Raw genomic sequence first — 16,950 nt, 5'->3', positions numbered from 1 at the left:
AATAAGTAAATAAAGCAGAGATTGTGAGAACCACTTGGAGAAGGAAGATACAAATACGGAAAGGCAGAAATTTAGAACGAAAACTATAGTACTGGATTACGACTGGAGGGAATTCATGGTTTTTAACATAGATAGAAATAAATGTATGTGAATATACATACATACATTCCCTGGCTCTGCCCACCAAGAAGGTCTGGGAGTGGCAACATCTCAATAGCAACAAACACTCCTAGAGCTCATACCCTGGTTTCTCAATGTCATTCTCCACTAAAAGAAAGCAGAACTCCTTGGGAAATAGCTAATTTCAGGGGCGGGGCAGGGAAAGTACAAGATGAGACTGGAACATCTTATGACAGAGAAAAATAACAGAAGCATATTAAAGGAGCATAAAACCCAGCTTGAACGGAACCCCGCTAGCCAAACTGGGAACAACTCAAGTAAACAAATAATTAATGATAGTAATAGATCCTGACACACTGAGTAAAATAGGAAAACATGAATCCATGTATACAAAAATAAAAGTTTGATGACAACAGCATATTTACATAGTGTTGAAGTACATTCCCATAAAACACTTATTAGTTACAAAAGGAAGAAGAGTGACTTTATAAGGGGAAAGGCTGGCAGACACCGCCTTAATCAAGAGATCAAAGTAAATAAATGGAATCCTCCACCACCTCATGCGATGCAATGAGAAGAAGTTCTGCAATATTTCTGCCAAGGATGCATAACCTGAATCTAATCATAGGAAATATAATATAAAACCAAATTGAGAAACATTCTACAAAATAAATGACCTGTACTCTTCAAAAGTGTCAAGGTCATGAAAGTCAAAGAAGGACTGAGAAATGACTGAAAGAGACAAAAATTACATAAAACTAGGTCCAAAGCATGATTTATAACTGAGTCTTTTAGCTATAAGGGAAATTATTTGAACAATTGGAGAAACTTCAATGAGTCTGTGGAGTGGATCGTGGTGATGTATTAATGCTAATTTCCTGATTTGAGGGGTGTATCATGCTTATACAGGAGAATGCCATTGTTTGTAGGAAGTACACATTAAAGTATTCTGGGGTAATTGGACATCAGATTGCCAACTTAATCTCAAATGGTTTAGAAATAAAAAATTTTTACACTGTGGTTGTAATTTTTTTTTATAAGTTCAGGGTTGTTTCAAAAACTCTAAAAAGGCAATTGGAGGGCTAATGCTTCAGTGGTTAGCAAAAATGCTAAAAATCTTTGCTTTGTCTGGAATTAGTCTGATAACACTGCTGAGTTCCCCACCCGCTTCTAATCACAAATCCTAATTTGCAGCCATGAATGTCTTTGATCCATTTTAATGAAATGATGGGAGAGGGAAGAAATTAAGCATTCCTTGCATGATTGAGTAGATCACATGTTGCAGTGTATGGAATCCCGGGGAAAGAGACTACAAAGAGGGCCACAGTACTAATAGTAACTGCTAAGAATTGCTGGGAGTCTTGGGTGTTCTAGGTTTTATTCCATGCGTTTTACACTTATTAACTCAGGTTAATACTTTCCACAACCCTATAGCTTAGGTTTTATTAACGCCACATTTTATGGACAGGTCACACAGCTGGTAAGCAGCAGAGTTGAGATTCAAACCCACGGAGTTTGATTCTTGGGCCCACAATTACTATGTTGGTCATAATAACTATTTCAGTGATAATAGTTAATATATATGAAGTATTTAATATGCCCAAAGCACAATGCTAGTAGCTTGCCTTGTTTAATGTTCACATAAACTCTATAAATTAGGGTTTCCAGATGAGAAAAATTTGACCAATGACAAGGAGAGGGAGCAGGAATTCAAACCTGGGTCTGTTTGACCCCCAAACCTGCCCTTAGCAACTGTACCACATGGTCTATCAGTCTAAAGTCAGGAATCCTAGAACTTTACTGTACCTTTCTTGTTCCTCATGATGTCTGGATTCTTTGTGCAATATCATTTAAAAAAATAGATATGAGGTTTGATATTTGTCAAACTCTTGTCAGCAGCTGCCATGTTTAAATGATCTGGTCCTGTGAGTGGCTGGTCAGTTAGTCAATATACTTTTGAGTAACCTTTCCAAGCAGACAACTGACTTTGAAGGTCTCCCTCATGGCAGTGATCACACACTGCTCTTGTAATCCATCTTTTTCAAAGGCCAAGCTGATCAAAACCTTCTGACGTGAAGCCAAGTTGTTTCTTGAATCTTCATCTAATGGGCTCAGAAGCAGCTATACTTACAGAATTGCCTGTGCTGTGCCATCATTTCTGAAATATAATGACTGGCAAGGCAGGACTTGATCAAGAACTGTATATAAATGAAACCAGATGTTAAAGGTAGCTATTCCTGTTGTCTCAGAGTTTCAACAGAGGCCCCAGAGGTCTAGAAGATGTAATAGGTGATAGGCATCCCCACATCCTAGAATGAGATGCCAGAATCCCTATACAGGACATGGAAAAGATGTGATAAAACTGGTCCTGCCAGTGAAACCACTTACCTCCAGCCTGTAAAAATGTTGAATTGGAGAGCAGTGTCCTTTGGAGAGGGCTGTGGGAGTTCTGTAGGGTCTCTCTTCCTCGTTCCCCTTAGAGTGAAGGAAAGGGATTGTACCTCTTCACATTAAATTAGATGAGAGAGGGTTAATGGGACCACACAGAGGACTTAGCCTGTGTTCCTGGGGATTGAGGGAGCATTGGACTGGCGTGAGACGCTGTGAGTCCACTGTGAGTAGAGTTCTACTGGGTGAAAACCATCTTTTCACTGATGGTAGGGCAGAGGTATGTATTTTCTTGGACCAGATATCAGCCACAACTAAGAAAACTTCCCTGGAGCATCTTGGAGAGATTCTGCATGAGGATGCCTGGAGGCACTCAATCAGAGGATAGACCACCAGAAGAGCAAGGGCTGACAGGAAACACAAGGTTGTCCCCTAGAGAACACACTGATTTCAGTAAAAGAATTGCCCTGCTAGGAGCTTCCAAGAAAAACACACAAAAGTGGTCCAAGAAAAGTCAGTTTTAACTGTTCACCAAGCATAGACCCCAACACCAAGAGTTCCAACAGTGTCAGCCACATAACACTATGCCTTTCTCCCTTAATCCCTTCTTCATTTGGGCTGACCATAAAGGTGGCAGAAGCAGCAGGCTGCCAGTGGAGTAGAAGGTGATCAAGAGAAAGTCAAGAAGCCAGCCACACTCTTTGTCCCCACTGGGGAGCCAGTTTCTAAGTTGGGGGAGGGGTTGAGTCTAAATTTGAATTGTGTTTGGCTTTACACTGCATTATTAGTTTGAACCACGTGAAACTGTCATTTACATAGATCAAAAACGACCAAATATTGGAAATCTCTCATGGTTCAACCTAAAACACTAGATTGGATTAGATAGTTTAATTGCCAAAATGGAATTATTCTTGAGAATGAAAGGAACTCAAAAAGCTATGGTACCTGCATAGGACCAGGGTGAGAACTAACCCACAGAATAGGCTCGGAGACCAGTGGGAGAAAGAATTAAGCCGTGTTAGTATTGCCCCCATCAAGCCCAGCTCATCCCATATAATGGGAACGTGTATGGTATACTTTCCTGTTGGAAAAAAGCAAAACACCTGGTTATGTGCACGAGTAAATGTGCCTGGCAAATAGTAATTCTTTAATAAATTGATTCGTTCAATAAATATTTATTAAGATACTACAGTTTTTGCTTCCAAGAATACATATTGAAGTGAGCAAGACAGATGGAAACGTTGTCCTCAAGGAGCTTCTGTTCTTTTGGGAAGTTTAGAAGGCTGGTGGGCTGCTATGAACCAAAAATGTTCCAAGATGTTTAATAGGTCTTATGAAGAAAACCAATAGCATGGTGTGGCTGAGATGATCTGGGGTTTGGTAACCAGGGAAGATCTGTCTAGGAGATGACCTTTGAAGTGAGAAATGAAGGAAAAAGAAGTCAACCATTCAATGAAACAAAGAGGGATTAGTCCAGGCAGAGGGAAGAGCAAGGGCAAAGGCACGAGGCAGGTGTGAAGGATAGAGTGGAGGCCAATATGATGGCATTAATCAAGCTCTTCCTTTAACTGTCTCCTACTCAAAGGCTGATCCATGTCCCCTTCATTTCATTTCCCCCAGTCCCCAGCCTGGCACTGCACAACGCAAGTATCTTCTTTCAAAGTTCACAATATTGGCATTAAGATACTATATCAGTTAGGCTGCTCTGGGAAGCAGTTGCCAAGATGGAATTAGAAGCATGAGGCATTTATTGGGGTAAATCCCTATGGAGGATAAAAGGGAGAGAGAGCAGGAATAGAGGAGGAGAGCCTGAGACCAAGAAGCAGATCTAACAGCTGTGAGAAGAGAGAGGGAAGGAAGGAGGCCCAGGTAGGAAGAGCCTCAGGCTGTGGTGGCACTCTGAGAAAGTCTCAGCAAGGCTGGTGGGAGCCCGAGAGCAGAGGAGCCCCACAGTGGGCAGGAATGCCCAAATATACTCCCCCTACATGTTCAATCTTGGCTGAGAACAGCCCAGGGAGAGTGTGGCCTCAACATAAATGCTGCAATGTGTCCTCAGGTTGTGACAACTGGGGGCTGTCAGCCAACTCCACTCGTCAGAGCAGGTTCTCTTCTGAAGGAAAATCTGAGTGGGACACTCCCTTGGCTGTACAGACACCTACTTTACAAATGGGGTAATTGAGGTCCAGGGTAGTTGGGCACCCTGCCCAAAGTCACTCAATAACTGAGAGAGCCATTATTCTCACCTAATTCTGTCCAAAACCAAAATGCTTTCCGCTACAACAAAAGGACACAAAGAAGGCAATGTGGATGAGAAGGTAGGTGCCTCTGAGGTTCTCTCACTTTTCCCTCCAGTGTTTTCACTCTCTCCTGATTTTTATCTTCACAGCCCTACCCAGCCTTATCTTTCAACCTTTTCTTTCTCTTACCCAAAGCCCCAGCCATACAAAATTTTCATGGACACATGAGCACTCTACACTCTTTTCTGTCCGCATGGCTTCATACATGCTGTTCCCCTATTTGGAAAATCCTCTCTTATCTTCAGTTGGCATTCATGGCTGTTTATTTTCATTATCCATTTATGTGTCTGCCTTTCGCATTTGACCAAATGCTGTTATTTCAGTAGTCTGTATTTGACTCATTTTCTTTCCTTCATTCCCTGGTCCAATGCCAAACACATAGAAGGGCTCAGAGAGTATTTTTGGAATGAATTAATCAGTGAATAAATGAATGAGTGGCTAGTACCACTCCCAAGAATCATTCCTGGGTCTTTGGCCTTCCTTCTTAACCCCTATTTGTACAACCAGGTGAAGATGAAAGCTTCATCCAAGGGGCTCCATGGGGTCATTGTAGTAAGCATTTCTACTATTCACCAATACCAAGTTCTTCTTTACGTTGGGACAGACAAGGATGATTGCCCTTATTTGCCTAATGGAAAGCTTTAGGACTGGCCAGTAGGGCTTACTTTGAACAACGAAACATAAGCAGAAGTGGTATGTGTCACTTCTGGGCAGAAGTATCTCATTGCCAGGGTTCATCCATCCCCTGCGTGGAAGCATGAGAGAAGCACATGTTGCCATGGAAGTGTGTTAGGTCAAGAAAGCCTGGGATAGGAGCCACCACATGGAGAACAGCTGCTCTGGAGAGGCACCTAGGTTGACAACAGACGTTACAGGAACAGAAAATATGCTTTTGTTGTGTTAAGTCAGGCAAAAAAATTTGGGATTTGTCTGTTACTCCTCTAACCTGCCACATTTGACTAACACAGGCATCGCCTCATAGAATATGAGAACCAGTGAACCAGCAGTAGTTTGCACATTATACTAAATATAAAATTCTTTTTCATATAAAAGGCTTTGCCACTTGGCAGAAGGGACCTGCTCAAGGATCCCCCATTGGTACTGGCAGAATCTGGACTGATACCATGGCATTTCTAGCTCTTGCTGTTCTGCCACACTGCTTTGAGTCTGGGTTCAACTGCATATCAACTACATGGCCTTGGGCAAGTCACTTCACCTCTCTGAGCCTGCTTCCTTGCATATGAAATGGATAATAAAACCTTTTCTACTGGGTTGTTAGATGAAACAAGATGGGCCTGAATTGAATGCATTAAAGGCAGTCAATAAATAGTGCTTACTAGTATTAAGAGACTGTAGTACACAGAATCAAATGAACTTGCCTGAGATCACACAGCAAGTTTGTGGTAGAGGTAGGAATAGACTGCGGGATTGCTTCTGCCTCCCCACCTACCCATCTGTGTAACTGAGCCAGGAGAAGAGCCTTCAGGTAAGAAAAAAACCTGGGCAGGGTCAGGGAGAGCAGCAGGCTGGCTCTGCTCTGTGGGCATTGGGGCATGGCTGGCTGCCTGCCTGGTGCATCAGTTCCCAGGTACCTGATACTAAGTGAGAGCCCGCAGCCAGACAGTGGGAGAGCAATCTCTCTGCAATTAAAAAACTAATGGCTTTTAAATCGAGCTGTTTCTTAAGCTGGTAAAAGCCAAGTTGCCTCCAGGTCGTAATAGAAGATGGAAAGAGAGGATGGTGGAGCTTTGAAGCCCAATCCAAAAGCATTAATTTTAAACTACTCTGACTGTTCCTTTCTTCTAGCCCACATGCCATGTCTTCTCTGATGGGTGGGTTAGCAGTTCTATGGATGGAGAGCTCAGACCACTGGGATATGGACCAATTTAGCTGTCCACCCAGCCAGTTCTTCTGGAGCCACTGACTGGGTTCAGTGGTCAATCAGTTACCTGATAAATGCATTTGGAGCTGTCAGTTAAGCATTGGGCTAGGACCCGTGGAAAGACCAAGAAATGGCATGATGACGCTGAAAGATCCCCGGCTGGGAGTTAGAACTCTTCAACTCTGGTCCCCACTCTGCTGCTCACTAGCTGTGTGACCCTCTCTGTGCCTCTTCATCTATAAATTAGCAGAGAGATTGGTTGAATCAGATAACAATAATAGTAGGCAACATTTACTTAGTACTTACCACTTCTCAGGGTCTGTTCTAAAGGCCTTACATTTATGAACTTATTTAATTCTAGTAACAAACCTATTTCATCATTCCCATTTTATAGATACATAAACTGAGGCATGGAAATTTAAACAACTTTCTGAAAGGTACACATTTAGTAGTCTCAACTCTCGTAGTCTGTGCTCAACTCTCAAGAATGTGCTCTTAAACATTGCACTATTCTGGTTCTCTAGACTGCCTAGCCTTACCAGGCTATGGCTCCAAGGAGAAGAAATGGACCTCCTGCCCTCAGAGTTTTCTTCCTTAGTAGAGAAATAAGATGATCACCAAAAAAGTAATATTGGGCACAACGGTCTGGGACAGACTGAGAAGTTTAGGGAGGAGAGAGGGAAGATAGGTTCCAGTGGGCTGGGAAGGCTTCATGGCAAAGCTGAGATTAGATCTTGTCCCTTCAGGGCAGGCAGAACTTGGAAAAGTAAAGGAATAGAAGGCAGACATTTCTAATAGTACAAATGCACCAGTGAAGATCTAGAGGTTAGAACGTGTGCAATATCTAAGCCGGAGAGCACGACTGAGGACACTCTCGCTTTTTGTAACCGTCTATTCTCTTGCAACACTCCTGCACCATCCTCCAAGGCCTGAAGCCAGCATCATCTTTTTCCCACCTTTTCATGACCACGCTTCACCCAACATAGATTTGGCTGCTGTCCTCTCTGCTACATCTTGCCTCTGCTGCTGGATTGTGAGCTCCTTGAGGTCAGAGAAGGGGCTCTGTGTCTCTTTCCCACCTCTGTATCCCCAGCCCACATAGCCTGGCACCCTGTGGTATGCACTAGATGATGAATTCATACTGGGGATAATATTTATACCAAATGAGTCTGGGGCATGGTGAGACCTGACTGGCTATCAAAAGAGTTTGGATATGATCTGAATTTAGACTAGGGAGTTGAAGGATCTTGGGCAGAGGAGTGACCCCATAAAATTTGTATTCTATGAAACCCATATTAGAGAAGCCAAGACTTAGGGTGGGCCAATCATCTTTTGCCCTTTTAAAATGGATTTAAGACAAGAAGAAGAGGAGAGACTGATGATTGTTCATAGGGCTTCCTTTATAGGGCTATTAGTCAAGTTGAGGACGGTAGTCATAGTGATTTTGATGGCGGTGATGGTGCATCTTTGCCTTTTGGATGCTGCTCTTCCAAGAATCCTTTCCCCTAAACTGGGCACATTTTTTTTTTTTTTTTTACTTATTTTCCTTAGAGTTTCTCTGTGCCACCTCCTGTCCCACTTTCAGGTTCTAAGACAATGTTTTTCACACAGTAGGTTAAAAAAATGAGGATAGGGAAGATGCCTTTTACAGTGCTTGGCACTTAGTAAATTTTAGGTCAAACCATCTAATTGAAGATTTCCAGGAAAAATATTTTTTCAAATTACCCAAGTAGCCTATTTCAGCATTATACTACCCCTACAGCTCAGTAGTTTTTTTGTAGTTAATCAAACACCCTCCAGTTACATCAGAGACACAGGAGAAAGAAAAAGAAATATGCATCCGAAAACTAGAAGCTCAGCAGTGCCCAGAGCACTTTTTCCAACAAGTGAAAAGTGATAGAACTCATGATAAATTGGGCTGGAGGGCTTCGAGGTCATTCAGACAAGGAGGAAGGTGCTTGAAGCTGCTCTGATTCCAGAGTTGGGTAAGAGAATTAGCAGCAACTTAGAGGTCTTATCAGCAAAACTAGAAAAGACAAGTGCAAGAATAATTCTTTAAAAATAACTAGAGAAAAGATGAGCCTCTCTAGTTGAAGAAACAAGGAACTGAATTTTCAGGGACATTTAAACCTCTAGAGTGTAACTGTCTAGATCTTAGGAAGTATCTCCAGGACCTGAGAAGTACAGCCTTGGCTCTTTGAAAGAACACACAGGCATGCACATACACACACACACACACACACACACACACGGCCACAGCACATTATCATTGCAAAGAAAGCCACCTGGACTCTAGGCTCTCATGTTTTACAGCCACATCTTACAGGTATCCAAGAAGACCTGCTTCTCATTTGAGGCACCACTTAAGAAGACAGAATTCTTCCTTCTTTTAACACTCCCTGCGCCTTATTGGGCAATTATGGCTCCTGAGACCCAGCTGTTGAGACAGGGCTCCTCATTAAGGAGACACAAGACATCTTCACATCCCTGAACCCGGGGGAGTTGGCGCCTGACAATTTACACCCCAGTCAGTCGATGGAGATCACAAACAACATTTGCTCAAACATAAATATGCCCCCTGCCTTCTCCCTCCACCACATCGCCACCAACCGCATACCCTTTGAGGACGAATTCATACTTTCACCACATACTCAGGCACACATGGTACACAATCACGCATAAAGCCGATCACCTCTATTCAGCCTCACTTCACCTGTTCACTAACTCCCAGATGAGCTTCTTAATCTCATTTCCACTGATAGTAAATTCCCTACCATCATCTTAAATACGCTTATATGCACAGATACCCCACCATCATGTCACCCTCCACCTCCACTTATTTATTCATATGCCACGCACTGCTCTAAAAATTGACAGTCCATCAATAAATAAGATAGATGTGAGACCTGCTCTCATTGAGCTTACATTCCAGGGCACAGATAATAAGCAAGTAAGCAATTATATAAATAAGATACATTTAGACAATGATAAGTGCAAAAAGAAAACTTAAACAAGGTAATGTCATAGAGAGAAAGGATCAATGAGCAGAATCTATCAAACCACACCCTACCACTCGTGTGCGTTATACCCCAGACTGCTCCACTGCAAACAGTTTCACATGTAGACACTACACACTTGTGCACAAATACATTTTCCTCTGCCACCCTAAATCATCACCCACTAATAAACCGCACTCCTCACTTCTGCAGACAATTAACCACACACATAACACCTTCACTGCCATGCTTTACCACCTACCACCCGCTCACACACTTCCCTGTTCATAGACGAATGTGTCAGAGTCACAGTTTGACACATCCTCCTCATCCCATCTACCTCACTCCACCAACATCACATGCTCTTATACGTGGATCAACACACACCTCATTCCACACAACCACAGTTCACCAACGTGCAACATGACTCCATAAGTACTACACACATCACAACACTCTGTCTGCACTCACACACACTTCATTTATATACAAACACACACAGAAGATCTTGCATTTAGTCTTATTTGGCTTCACAAGGGAATGTTTCTGGTCTTGTTTACCTGCTTGCTTTAAGAAATATCACAACTTCTATTATTTGCCCCAGTAGCTCCCAGGATCATTTAGTCTACAGTTCTGCTAGGAAAGGACAGAGCTTACTCTGATCTCAGACTACATGATAATTACAACGAGTGACAAAAGAAGAAAAATTTGGTTGAGACCTGAGTCAGGAACTTTTTGCGTGTGTGTGAGGATGATTGGCCCTGAGCTAACATCTGTTGCCAATTGTCTTTTTTTTTTTTTGCTAGAGGAACATTGTCACTGAGCTAACATCTGTGCCAATCTTCCTCCATTTTATGTGGGACTCCTCCACAGCATGGCTTGGTGAGCGGTGCTAGGCCTGCACCTGGAATCTGAACCTGTGACCCCTGGGCCACTGAAGTGGAGTGCACAAACTTAGCCAGTACCCCACTGGGCTGGCCCCAGGAACTTTTTAAAAAAACTGTTTTATTGAGGTCACATTGGTTTATAACTTTGTGTAAATTTCAGGTATACATTATTATATTTCAGCTTCTGTATAGACTGCATCGTGTTCACCACCAAAAGTCTAGTTGCCATCTGTAGCCATATATATGTGCCCCTTTACCCCTTTCACCCTCCCCCCACCCCCTTTCCTTCTGGTAACCACCAATCTGTTCTCCTTATCTATGTGTTTATCTTTTTATCTTCTACATGTGAGTGAAATCATACAATATTTGTCTTTCTCTGTCTGACTTATTTTGCTTAGCATAATACCCTAAAGGTCCATCCATGTTGTCACAAATGGCACAATTTTTGTCTTTTTTATGGCTGAGTAGTGTTCCATTGTATATATGTACACATCTTCTTTATCCATTCATCCATTGTTGGGGTTGCTTCCAAGTCTTGGCTATTGTGAATAATGCTGTGATGAACATAGGGGTGCATATATCTTTCCAACATATATAAAGAAGTCACACAACTCAACAACAAAAAAATGAACAACCTGATCAAAAAATGGGTAGAAGCTATGAATAGACATTTTTCCAAAGAAGATATACAGATGGCCAACAGGCACATGAAAAGATATTCAACATCAGTAATTATTAGGAAAATGCAAATCACAACTACAATGAGATATCATCTCACACCAGTCAGAATGGCTATTATTAAAAAGACAAGAAATAACAAGTGTTGGAGAGGATGTGGAGGAAAAGAGAACCCTCACACACTGCTGGTGAGAATGCAAACTGGCGCATCCACTATGGAAAATGGTATGGAGATTTCTTAAAAAATTAAAAATAAGAACTTTTTTTGCCATTTCCCCAGAAGTCAAAGCAGTAGGGAATTTGTGTCTTCCTTTCCTGACCCCCACCTCTGCTTCTGCAGTTTCTTAACGGCCACTGGACACTCATTGTTGGAAACATTGATTGTTCCAGACAGAGATCCACTGGAGTGTAGGAATTTGGCTGACTTTACAATGAGTGAAATACTCTGTGGCACTTCTGCTCACCAAGCCGGGGGTTGGTGGTGGTAGGGCAGTTGGAGAGGGACAAATAGCCCACGGGACACACCAGAGGTCGTTACGGTGAATCAGTTTTCTATTGCTTGATGTCTTAAAACAACATTCATTTATCGTCTTGCAGATCTAATAGGTCAGGGGCTCCAACATGGTTTTTCTGCTTAGGGTCCCAAAGGCTGAAATCAACACATCATCCAAGTCCATTTCTCATCTGGGGGCTGTGTGGAAGAATCTTCTTCCCAGCTCATTCATTCTTCAAGTCCGGTTCCTTGCAGTTATAGGACTGAGGTCCCCATGTCTTCGTTATCTGTCAGCCAGGAGCTTCTCGCAGCTCCTAGAAGCTCCCCACATTCCATGCCATCTAGGCTTTTCCATCTGTCTCCCATCAAAGCCTTCTTATGCTTGGTATCTCTGACCTCCAGATCCAGATCTAAAGTACTTGTGTGATTAAATGAAGTCCACCAGGATTATCTCTCTCTCTGGAGGTCAATTGCTTTAGGACCTTAGTTACATCTGTAAAATCTCTTCCTAGCAAAACCTGGATTAGTGTTTGACTGAAAACTGGGAGAAAGTGTGTGTAACTATAAGCTTGGAATCTTGAAGCCATTGTAGAATTCTGCCTCCCATACCCAGGCAGTTGGTGTCTGGCCCGTACAAATAACTCATTTATTCAGGGTTTCCATTGGCTCTTACTTAGCAAAATATGTCCTTTTCCACTTTGATGTTTGCTCCTGGCTTTATTCGATTCTTAGCTAACCACTGTGCAGAGTCCTAAGAGGGCACTCTCCTTTATACATCCAGCCTTCAAATATTTGGCGATGATCAGCACACCCCTCCCGGTCATCATTTTGCTTCATCTCACAAAGCCAGCTCCTTTCATTTTTCCTCATAAGGCACTCATGACAGCCTTCCTTCTCACAACCCTGGCCTGAATACTCTAAGAACCGTGAAATGTCATCCCTGAGACGGCACTTAAAAGTCACCAAGTCCGTGTCTCTCATTTTGCTGTTAGAGAAGCTCAGGTGACCAGAGAAATTGCCCAAGGTCACACATCAAAGGAGCTTCAGAACTAGAGCAGCCCTTGCTACTTCTGCTCCATGCGCCCTGGTGGGCGAGATATTAATCTTCCCACCCAACAGATGAGAGCAGGAGTTCTGGTGCCGGTGACAGGAAGGGAGAAGGAAACTAATATTTACTGAGGCCACACTCCATGCCAGACACTGGGCTGGGCATTTAGCACACCACGTTTTAAATTCTCATAATAACCCTTTCAACAGTGGTTCTCAGTGGGGACACTTTTGCCCCTACAGGACATTTGGCAGTGTCTGAAGAGATTTTTGGTTGTCACAACTGTTGCTGCTGGCATCTAGTGGGGAGAGGCCAGGGATGCTTCAAATATCCTGTACCTCACATGATAGCCCTCACAATAAAGAATTATCTGCCCTGAAATGCCAGTAGTGCCAAGGTGGAGAAATCTTGCTTCGAGTTAAAGGCTATCATCCTCAGTTTGTATGTCCCCATGATTCTCAAACTGTAGCAGACATTCAGGCACAATGGGGTTACATAGTAATTACTTTGTTGTGTGGGCTGTTGCCCACCCCTCCCCTAGGCTGAAAAGACTCAGAGCTTCCATCAATGTTGGCTCATAAACAGTTTTCTCTGCATCTCAAGACACCCACCAAGCTTGTCCTCTATTTCAGACTTCCCGGAAATGTCTCCTGGCCAGGACAGCAAATACCTGTACAGCTGTAGGAAGATACCTCATCCCTGCCTCTGAGGCTTACCACCAAGCACCCTTCTGCTGGGCATCGTTACAGCCTCTACTGTTTGGTAATGCACTGCAATCCTTGAACTTCCAAAATGGCACTTCAGTCCCAGGAGCTCACAAAGGGCCAAAGCCGGGAGATGCCCCATAAAGAAAAATTTCCCTCTCCCCAGCCTAGCACCTCACTGGATCCTCTCAGCCCCCAAACAGGACTGCCTGAGCACCAATGTCTCAAGGGATTTTTAAATGATACCAGTAGAAACCGTTTCTTCAGCTTCTTCCTGCATCATTGCTTTTTCTAGGATCTGGATGCAGGGTTAGGCATCTGGGTTAAAAGAACAATTTATGAGTTAAACACTGTTGCTTCTCCCGACTCTCCTGCCCTCTGCTCGGACAGTAATTGTGTTTCTTCCACCAAATCCCTTAAGGAAGTCGACTTGTGAGAGCCACATCCTGGGGGATGTACCCTGGAGTCCTTTATAGCTGCCCACACTAGACATATTTCCGGCCACATCTGGAATGTCTGCTACCTACCAAAGAGGAAACTGAGACTCAGAAAGGTTAAGAAATGTGCCTAAAAGTATTCAATAGTTAAATACTGGAGCCAAGATTCTTTCAGGCTCCAAAACTTGTCCTGGGGGCATCTACATCTTTCTGCAGAGATGGAAGTAACCGTCTACCTCCATCGTCCTGAATGTGAGACAGTGGCATATCCCCCTGAATCCACCTGTCAACCACAAGACTCGGCCCTCCTAAGGCCATTTTGTATGAAATAAACAGCTAAGACAACTCCAGCTTCTCCTTCTCCAAGCCTTTTATTTTATTTTAATTAAATGTCTTTTCTTCATCCTGTTTGTCCTAAACTACGAGTCACATAAAAAGGCCATTTGGCTTAAATTTACTCAGTGACAGGGCAAGCCCCTTCTGTATGTGTGTTAGCCCAAGCTGTGCCATCTGAATTTTCTAAAGTTTACTCATTTCAGTCTTCTCTCCAAAGTTGGGGGTCATTTTCCTCCTTCAGGAAAGCTGTGTTTTTCATCTAGCTGGAGCCCATCCATCCCACCTCTCCTTCTTTGGAGGTTCAAACTGCCGCCCCATTGTTTCCCTGGCCTCCTGGTAGAGCAAAGCCTAGGTCTCTTCCTAAGGTTCTCTGGGCTTCTTCTCTCAGTTCAGAGAGACCTTCCTTGTCCAGTTCCAATGGGAATAGGGGTGCACGTTGCTGAGGCCTCAGGCGACCAGAACATCAAGATTTCTCTGTGAAACTCATCATGACACACAGTGGGCTCAGCCTTAGTGCTCTGGCCTCCTCTGCCTTGTTCTAACCCATACCTGTCAAACCTTGCCGTACATCACAATCACCTGAAGGGGGTTGGATTCATTGGGTCTGGAGTGGAACCCAGGAATTGGCATTCTTACTGATTTTAATTATACAGGTGATTCTGATGTTTAGCAAAGTTCAAGAACCACTGTTCTAAACAATTAGCAATCCTGCCACAACATCCTGGGACCCAAGAGCTTCCTGGTTTCATTTTTCAACAAGGTTTCCCACTAATGAAGTTCAAGGCCAGGTAGAATGGTCCCATTGCCAAACCCAATGTCTTGCTCCTTTCAATCATTCATTTGCTCATAGATCACTATTAAAGACACATCATGAGCTAGACGCTGCTTTCAGGTACCACAGCCCATAGAGGGAAAATAGTCCTCATTAAGAAAGCATCTACAAGAGCTGGTGCCTGGTCCTGCTCACTCTGGGAAATGCAATACTGGCTCCAGTGCTCTGTGCAAGTTTACCCACCCAGGTATTGAAAAGTAAAAGTACCCAGAGGCTCTGGATTTTAAATGCTGTGTGTGGTAGGGGCAGGGGATGCAGGGAGTCAGGAGGACAGGATGGGAACAGCACACGTGTTAGTGAAAACTGGAGTCAGTGTTCAAGTGGAGGTTCATGGATAGGTACACCATTAAAAAAGTCCAGACACTGGGCTGTGCAGGGACCAATGATGTAGGCGGATCATGAACTGAAGGTTATGACTAATTCAATTCTGGTCAACTATAGTCTCTTGGGGAAAAACAATCATAACTTTTCTGACAATCAAAAAACAGTCTGTTGAGAATCACTGGACTCACACTTTCAAGCGAAAACTACGGCAGTTTATTTTATAATCTTATATGTTATAAACCACAAAGGCCACGTGGTAATGTTTCTAAAGTAATTTTCCTAAGAGTTCTTAAATTTTATTAGCACCGCTTATTTGTAGTGGAAATGAGTTAAGTAGCATGTCAAACAAATGCGCTATGTAAAATACAGAAAATGCAGAGGATATAAAGAAGGATATTAAAATGACCCTTAATTCTGCTAGCCAGCTATAACTTTTGTCAAAATCTTGGTGTATTTTCTTCTCTAACTCTGGATAGATAGGTAGATAGGTAGGTAGATAGATAGATAGATAGAAAAACAGATAGATCTATATATATCAATATAAATATATTTATTGTATATATGTGCGTATGTAAAGATTTTATGGATTGTCTTTTCTCACTTAACACTCCATTGTGAGTTGTGTTCCCTATCATTAAATATTTTTGAAATCACCTACATCAATAACTATTTACATTTGAGTGTCAGTTTTATGCTAGACATTAAGTTCTTCTCTGTAGATCTGAAGGTAACAAAATGCACATGGCTCTTGTCCTCATGGAACTGACAGTCTAGTAGGAGATAATCACATAATCATATGGATATGTAAAGCGACATCTGTCATAAAAGCTATGAAGCCAAAATGCATAGTGCTAGGAGAGTGTATAACAAGAGAGTAAGACCAATGTGTATGTTGGGAAGCGCAGTGTGGTGGGCTGAACTGAGTCTCCCCACCATATGTCCAAGTCCTAACCCCAGTACCTTTTGGAAATAGGGTCTTCACAGATATAATTAAATTACAGACCCTGATATGAGATTATCCTGCATTTAGGGTGAGCCCTACATTCGATGACTAGTGTCCTTAAGGGCCATGTAAAGATGGGAGCAGAGATTGGAGTTAGAAAGCCCCGAGCCGAGGAACACCAAGAGTTGCCAGCAGCCACCAAAAGCTAGAAGAGACGCACAAACAGATTCTTCTTTAGAACCTCCAGAGGGGACTAACTCTACTGATACCTTCGTTTTGGACTTCTGGTCTCCAGAACCAGAAGAGAAGGAATTTCTGTTGCTTTGAGCCACCCAGCCTGTGGTGATTTGCCATGGCAGTCCTAGAAGACACACACAGGGCCTTTCTGGAGGAAATGACCCGTGAGCAGACATCTGAAGGGTGACAAGGAGTCGGTGAGGAGGTATTACAGGCAGAGGAACTAAGATTTCTCAAGGACCATGAGGTGGGAGGTAGACAGGTGGATCTGAGGAACTCAAAGAAAGCCATTGTGGGTGAAGAGCAGAGCATGAGAGGAAGATTAGACAAGAGTCTGTGCTCTCCACA

This window comes from Equus przewalskii, chromosome 29 (assembly GCF_037783145.1).
Source record: "Equus przewalskii isolate Varuska chromosome 29, EquPr2, whole genome shotgun sequence".
Taxonomy (NCBI): Eukaryota; Metazoa; Chordata; class Mammalia; order Perissodactyla; family Equidae; genus Equus; species Equus przewalskii.
Note: the sequence above shows the minus strand (reverse complement) of the source record.